The 8,590-nt window shown below is 47.2% G+C and overlaps 1 pseudogene; it reads right to left on the bottom strand.

Annotated features, from left to right (window-relative positions):
- Window positions 1–7,687: 7,687 nt before the first annotated feature.
- The window catches only part of LOC110300886, a 1,569-nt pseudogene continuing 666 nt past the window's right edge, over window positions 7,688–8,590 (bottom strand).

Below are 8,590 nucleotides of genomic sequence, written 5' to 3'. Positions count from 1 at the left end.
CCTTACAGTTGGATCTCATGGAGGCATTTCCTCAACTGAAGCTCCTTTCTCTGTGATAACTCCAGCTGTGTCAAGTTGACACAAAACTAGCCAGTACATCCATCCCACAAAAACTAAGGCCCACACTAAGCCAATAGCTGCAGGGGCAGTTCTATGGGGACTGCAGGCGAAAAGCAGCTACCCCCCCCAACCCACCCCAGACACTGATACAAAGAAACCCCAGACCCTGCATCTCAAAGCCGCTTATCTAAGGAAAACAGCCAACTTCCCCCCATTCTGACCCTAAGGAAACCCACTCCCTTCTCTATCCTCAGCTACAAAAACACCAGCTTAATGCCTGTAACCCGTGCTCCAGCTCTGACCATCCTGTTGCTTAGTCCTGCACCTTGATGGCACTGTGTACGGGCTGATCTTGACACACCACACCCCAGGTTAAATACTGCTCTAGCTGTCAAGGTCGTGTAAACTCTCGTTCTTTATTTCTTCCTACAAAGTTAATTCTTAGAGACTTCCCACCAGTGGGCAATGGGATGAGACCTAGTCACCACCACATGCATTCCTTAGTTTACCGACACTCAGACCCAGGGCTGGAGAGAAGGCTCTGTGGTTAAAAGCACTGGCTGCTCTCACAGGTATCCTAAGTGTGGTTCCCAGAACTCACATGACAGCTCACAACCAGCTCCAAGGGATCTGATACCCTACTCTGGGTTCTGCAGGCGATGCAAGCATGGTACACAAACATCCATTCATGCAGGCAAAAAAAACCTCATACACAGAAAATAAAATAAGAGCAAAGGAAACTCTGACCTAGATTTCAGGTTTTGTTGTTGTTGTTGTTGTTGTTGTTGTTGTTTTAATAAGCATGACCATTGTACCAACAAATCAGCATGCACTCATACTACATTAATCAAAGAATAAAGTTCTGGGCTAGAGAGATGGCTCAGCGGTTAAGAGCACTGACGGCTCTTCCGAAGGACCTGAGTTCAAATCCCAGCAACCACGTGATGGCTCACAAGATCTGACGGAACGAGACCCGTACTTACATTTAATTAATAAGTTATTTTAAAATGTGTGTGTTCTCAGTTTGAAGGAACGATGAGGATAGGTAAAACTTACTCAGCTCAGGGGGCCCCTCCCCCTTGCGTGTCCGGAGTGGATAATCATCAACTGACCCGTTCTGCTCCAGGCGAGGCCTCCGAGGCCTCGGAGCCGCCTGGGAACTGTGTAGAAAGCCCCAGGGTTGCGGTTCTCAATGAGTAACTCCCTCATCTGTGTCAGCTCTGCGGCTGCCCCAGTCAGTCCTGCCCCTGTAAACAGCCTCTCGGCCATGTTCCTGTGGAAAGCCCCAAGAAAAACTCACCGAGTCACCAGGTTTGGGTCCTTCTGGAAAGAACGGGGAGAGGGCTATACCTCTCCAGGAGAAAGCCCTCATACAAGCTCTAATGGAGACTTCTTTCTTGACTTAGAGCCTCTGGCTATAGGGCCATTATAATTAGCAAATTAATATGTGCTTAAGTTTCACTAATGAAAGGTTAAAGTTCAAACAGGGTCTCATGAGTAGCTGGAATTACAGACACATACCACCATGCTTGACCAATGGTGACTTTTTGGAGGGTCCGGGGTGGGAGGGATAGGGTCTTACTATATGTAGTGGTAGCTGCCTCGGGTGCTTTGTAGATGGGGCTAGCCTCAATCTTCTTCTACCTCTAGAATGGCAGGATTAAAGGCAGGCATCACCATACCCAGCTTTGCTATGATATTTAAGACGGGTTGTTTTCTCAATGAAAGGGGAAAAGTTAGATGGTCAGGGGCCCAAGCCAAACAAACTCAGGGCTCTCAGCTATTTCCTATGCCGTAAGCTTAAGAAGACATGAGTTCCAAGCAACATGGTACCTGGTCCCCAGTACACAGAATAGTTTTCTCCATCTTAGTCATCTAATGTAAGCCAATGAATAGAAGATTCACAGAAACAAATTAGTCCAGCTATAAGGACGAGCACTGTCACACCTAGTTCTGTCTCACAATGCAATTTCTGGTGAGGATATAGTTAAGATTTAAAAAAAAAAAAAAAGAGTTTTCAAGACAGAGTTTCTCTATATAACCCTGGCTATCCTGGAACTTGCTCTGTAGACCAGGCTGACCTCAAGCTCAGAGAGATCCACCTGCCTCTGCCTCCTGAGTGCTGGGATTAAAGGCATGGCCCATCACCACCTATTGATATGGCTGAGATTTTAATGACCCAATGAGATGCATAAGAAGCACAATATTTGCATAGGTATGATTGATGCACTCTACCAGATTCTGAATGTACAGTGAGATTGTTGGCATGGGCTCTGTCTCCGTCTCCACAGACCTTCATAGAGAAAACAGACCAGAAACACAGGAAGTTGCGTAATACAGTATAAAATGCCCTAGCCTTACAAAAGTGGACTGATCCATGTTCTGTTGCTATGACAGAATAGCTGAGGAGAACAACTTTCCGCAGAAGCATTCATTTAGTTTGACTCATGGTTTATGGGTTTCAGGGCATGGTCACTTGACTCCCCTGTAGCAGCAGCAGCAAAGGCAGAGGGTAGCCTCATGCCACTGCATGTGGGGTGGCCTTAAGAATTCACTTAGTATTCATTTAGCATTTCAGTAATGGTTGCAGATGTTTGTGAGCCACCATGTGGTTGCTGGGGATTGGATGCAGGACCTCTGACAGAGCAGTCAGTGCTCTTAACCACTGAGCCATCTCTCCAGCCCATACACACACACACACACACACACACACACACACACACACACACACAGTTTAAAAAGCAAAGAATCAAGGCCGGGCATGGTGGCACATGCCTTTAATCCCAGCACTTGGGAGGCAGAGGCAGTGGATTTTTGAGTTCAAGGCCGGCCTGGTCTGCAGAGTGAGTTCCAGGACAACCAGGGCTACACAGAGAAACCCTGTCTCGAAAAACCAAAAAGAAAAAAAAAAAAAAAAGCAAAGAATCCAGCAGAGTCCTACAGGTCTGAGGTCAATTGTGCCATGCAGATTCATGCAAATCTGCCATGCAGATTCATCTCTCGTTTTTTTTCTAACAGACTTATTACCAAATAGGAAGTACCTTTGTTCCCACCACTCATTCGTTGGTGGATTTCCTTCCTCAATATTCCCACATGCCCATTCATATGTTAAGCTTCCATTTCTGTTCTATTGTTTGGAGATAAGTCTCATCTCTGCCCAGTTTGTGCCTTCTCAACAGACGGCATGCCTGAATAGCAAACCACCTTGGTCACCAAAGACCGTGAGTTTTGCATGAGAGACTTGAAGATGTCCCTCTCCAGCAGTGTAAAAATAAACTTTCTCCTTCCCACCGCCTTGGAGAATATTGGTTAATATTTCAGAGTAATGAGTAATCGATCCAGGGTATGAGAAGAGACATGCACTTTCATAATTTGACATACAAATATGATCACTTTTAAGCCATAATCTTTTACTCTTTATTTCTATAGGCTCATGGCCACCTCATAGTGCAAAACACGCTCAGCCCAACTTCAAAAGACCTATAGTCTTTAATAGTTCCCACAGTGTTCCTATGTACAGATGCAGGGTCTCTTCTGAGACTTGGGCAACTTCTCAAGTGAGTCCCTGGACAAACAAAAACAAGTTACATATTTCCAGCACACAATTAGCAGTACTAGAGATGGCCATTTAGCTGCCAAGGCTGTTTGCTGTCCAGGTGGGGATGAATGGAAACAGAGTGAGGAAACATAGGGCCGAAGCAAGACCAAAACCATGCAGGCAAAATCATGCATGGGGCATCCCACTGCATAGCATACCCAGGTACAATCAGCTAACCCATGCACCGTCCTGACTGCTGTCTACCTGTGATTCGTCCATTTCTGTTGTCACCCCAGGGATCCTGTGTCTTCCCATACTATGTGGATACAAAGTTGAAACACGATTACTGGTAAACTTCCGAGCAATTGCATCGTGGCCCATGGACGACCTCTGGCTTGCTGTTTTATGAAGTGGGTAATAAGAGCCTTAGCATCCTCACCAAAACCATGTGAAATATGCACAGGGAGCTTGGAGCCATCATCTCTCCCTTGCCGTGCCTGGGCAGCTTGGTAATCTATCAGAGACTTAGCAGGGGCAAGGAAGGTATTTAGCACTTGGGTTTCGGTCAAGAAAGCTGAGCTTGAATAGACGTGTGACCTAAAGCACTGGAGACTGCATTCAGGGACTCTGTAATCTCATCTGTGATATCAGAACATTGGAAGAGCTTTGTTAGAAAAAAAAAAAAAAAAGTTTATGCCTTTAATCCCAGCACTCAGGAGACAGAGGCAAGCTGATTTGGAAAAGCCAACAAAAAAAGAAAGGAAGGAAGGAAGGAAGGAAGGAAGGAAGGAAGGAAGGAAGGAAGAGACAGAGACAGAGACAGTCCATTCCAACATGAGACCCATGAGATTATTCTTGGAGCACCAGGTCTGAGTTCCAAGACACTTAATACCTTAAAACTCACTGCATAAAGGGATAATGCAGAAACAGGGAGATAAATCAGTTGGTAAAGTCCTTCTCACACAATCGTGGGGACCCAATTTCAGTCCCCAGAACTGACATTAAAAAGACCAGCATAGGACCATATTTGGGTCCACAGCTCTGGAGGAATCCTCCTACCACACAGAGGCCATGCCAGTGCCTCATGAAACAGTCTCCAAAAGTGACCACATATTCAGTCACAAGGCAAGTCTCAACAGATACAAGAAATTTGAAATAGCCCTTGGTGGTTTAAATATGCTCGGCCCATAGCGAGTGGCACTGTTAGGAGGTGTGGCCTTGTTGGAGGAAGTGTGTCACGTAGGGCCTTTAGAGGTCTCCTATGTTCAGGCTCCGCTCAATGCAGAACAGAGCCTCCTCCTAGCTCCCTGAGGAGCCAGTCTTCTCCTGGTTGCCTTTGGATCAAGATGTAGAACTCTGAGGGCCATGTCTGCCTGCATTCTGCCATGGTTCCTGCCATGATGATAATGGACTACACCTCTGAACTGTAAGCCAGGCCCAGTGAAATGCTGTCCTTTATAAGAGTTGCCTTGGTCATGTTGTCTCTTCACAGCAATGGAAACCCTAACTAAAACAAACCCCCTGCATCCCATCAGACCGCCACGGATTAAAGCTGGATTTCAGCAGCAACGAAAACAACAGAAAGCCTACAAACTCAGGAAAACTGAACCAATCAATATTGAGTGATTACCAGGGCAAGACAGAACTAACTAAGAAAATTAAGGACTTCCTAGAATTGACTGAGGATGACTACACAGCATACCCAAACTTAGGGGACACAATGAAAGCAGCGCCGGCAGGGAAGTTCTTAGCACTAAGAGCCTTCATAAGGAAACTGGAGAGATCTCACACAGGCAACCCGACAGCACACCTGAAAGCTCTAGAACAAGAAGAAGCAAACACACCCAAGAGGAATAGACAACAGGAAATAATCAAACTGAGGACTGAAATCAATAAAATAGAAACAGAACAATACCAAAAAAAAGCAATTAAATAAAGAGTTGGTTCTTTGAGAAAATCAATAAGATAGATAAACTCTTATTCAAACTAACTGAAATACAGAGAGGGAACCTAAGTGCCCATCCTTACTTACTGGGCGAAGGTCACCTGACATGACCTTGAGGAATTAAGTCAGGCCGCTTGAGGGGCCACATCACAACTGAGGCTGTGGCAATTTTATAAAGAGCAATCTGCCTTCTTTGAACTCACAAGAGATCTGCCTGCCTCTGCCTTCCAAGTGCTGGGGTTAATGTCATTCCAGTCCCTGTTTCCCAACCCTTAATAGCAGGACCGCCCACTGTCACAGCTGGTCGATCCTGAGAAGGGGAGGGAGGTGGGAATGGTCATAGGGATGGAGTCGTGAGGCAGCGAGTGAGCATGACGAGACAGGCTTCAGCAGGACAGTTCACTTAATTGAGAGAATAGAAGCTGTATAAACCTTTGGGGAGTGGGCTGGGGTGGACATCATTGGCCAGGGCCAGGGTGCTAAGGATGCCTCATGAGCACAGGGAGAAATTTGAGATATTTCTGGACATAACCTTATAAAGAGAAGGAGTCCATCTGGTTGCCAGGCTACGTGACCTCCTCTGAGGGGAAAAGGTGAGGGTGAAGGACTCTGTAGGCTGGGATATGCAGGCCTGGGGCAGGGTGGGGAGGAGCGATCCTATCCCTGCTTATCTCAGGATCTCTAGGCTTTAGACATACCTCAACCCCAACTCTTGCTCCAGGCCATGGCTTCCATAGCTTCTTGCTCTCATAGGATTAAAGACATGTACCTGGCCAAGAGTAATCAGGCTTTTTATAACCTTTATAAGAAACAGAATATAATGGCAATTTCCAGGATAGGATGACATTAGCAAATTATACAGGGTACACAAGATTAATGTCTAAGACCAATTGTCCTGTGAAGCTTTCGTGCTTCCTTGACTTCCATGGGGACAGAGAAACACAAAGTGTCTTGAACACTTTACTGCCTGAGGGAGTGTACTGGACCCTCAGGAACTAGAAAGCACATTGTGCCCCTGGAGCCAAGGACTCTAACCTGAAAAACCTCTGATGTTCGACTCTCAAGGCATCAAGGCCAAGCCAACTTCATGGTTGGCCATAACCACTCTAAGCAGGAGGTCTTTTCTTTCTAAGCTCATTTTAGTTCTTAGAGTCAAGTCAGAAAGAGTCTCTTCCAGGTGTTGGCAGAGGAAAGGCAGGGAGGAAGCAAGGTCTTGTGAGATGAAGTGTAGGGTGATTCTGTCCCAAGCCTGTGTGCAGAAGCCACCTGGCTGTAATATCCTGCCTGGCTGGGCTGCCTGCTGAGCTCCCATGGAGAAAGCCACCTGGCCCGAAAAGCTCACCCTAGCCCTGCGATATCATCTCGGTCCTGATTCCAGCTGGCCTGCTGGAGGCATTTGTCTCTGTAGAAAGCTTCCCATTGTAGGAAAAGCAGCGGGCTAGGGGGGAATGACTGACATCTCACCCAGATCCTGAGGCATGTTTAAAGATTTGGCTTTGGAGGAGGGATTTAGTCTAAGGAGCAGTCTTCCACGACTGCCTGCCTGAACTCTGTTAAGGCTGCAGCCTGATAAGGATACCAATTTAGAGGCTTAGCCCAGGTAAAGTAGACATTAACCAGAAATGCCAGGATCTCAGAGTCCACAGCAGAGTCCCAGAGGTCGAGACCTTCTAGGGAGTGGAAGGAGGGATGGAGGGAGAACTGTCCCTTGGTGCAACACAGGAAGACAAAGGAAAGGGAGGGCACAGAGTGGAGTTGGGTGTGGCCAGAATGTGCAACTGAGTGGGGAAGCTATTGTTTTGTGAAATCTCCTCTCTGGCCTTTTTCTAGTACTATGAGGTCTGCAACCAGACGGTCTTCAAAACATTTATCATCATCAGTCATCTGATGTGGCGTTGGGGGGAGTTAGGTATCCTTAGTGGACTCTGAGGGACCCACACATTAGTGGACAACAGATAAAGGGAGCAGAAAACAGGGAGGGAGCTTTCCTTCCCCACCCCCACCCCTCCCCCGCCTCCCTCCAGTGGAAGCCTCTACTAAAACTAGTACTAAAATGAACTTAGAAAGAAAAAAGGCCTCCTTTTTTTTTTGAAGAGACACAGCTTTATTGTATAAAAGCTGAACCAGGAGTTTTAAACCAGGGACACACTATCAAGGGCACACACAAGAGTCTCCAGTTTATATGTAAGTCCTCGCCAGAGTTACCCATAAACATCTAGTCCCCCTCAACGTCAAATGTGCTTGTTCTCTTCATGCCAGCCAGTTCCCTATAGGGTCTGCCACTGTCACAAAANAGAACCNTTTGCAGGACACAGGATACCACGNAGCCCTAGACAGCANTCCCTTGGTCTGACTTCCCCAGGTCACAAGTTCTAAGCACTCTGGGAGCCGGTCTGCTCAATGGAGGCTTCTGCTGGTGGTGTAGTGGGCATCTCAGGCATCGACTCAGGTGGNGGGCCACTTTCTTCTAGGAGATTTCCTTGATAGAGTCGGCGAAGGCGAGACAGCTCTCTCTCCGGTGGCTGTTGCCAGCTGTACCATGGGTACCAAGGTTCACCTGACAACAGTGTGGGGGCTGGTGGAGTCACACTGACAGCTCCATGCACAGTACCAAAGTCAGCATCCCGGGGCTCAACCTGGGGGACATAGTAACTGAGAAGACCACACTCCCTGGCTTTCTGGATGGCCTGGGTCAGCTTCTTGTGCTGCTTCATACAGACCCCTGTGTATGGGGCGTGAAAGATGATACCCATGTGTGCACAAACTGTTCCAAGAGCTTCACATTCCTAAAGTCAACATGCAACTTGTGATCCCAGCAGATTGGGCAAGGATTCCCAGCAACTTTATTGTTACAAATACATGTCTTTCGGGTCTGCTGTGGTGGTACACCACCTTTGTGGTTGCGGCAGTCGTCAGCCCAAACAGGGCGAGATAGTGGTTCTGGTATTCTTCTGAATCCAGGTATTTCCAAGGCTTGAAAGACCCACAACGTGAGGACTCCCCCACGTTCTGACTCAGGAGAGGCGACACCCCAAAATCACCCACAA

This window comes from Mus caroli, chromosome 8, assembly GCF_900094665.2.
Source record: "Mus caroli chromosome 8, CAROLI_EIJ_v1.1, whole genome shotgun sequence".
NCBI lineage: Eukaryota > Metazoa > Chordata > Mammalia > Rodentia > Muridae > Mus > Mus caroli.
Note: the sequence above shows the minus strand (reverse complement) of the source record. Positions and strands in the feature narration are given on the sequence as shown.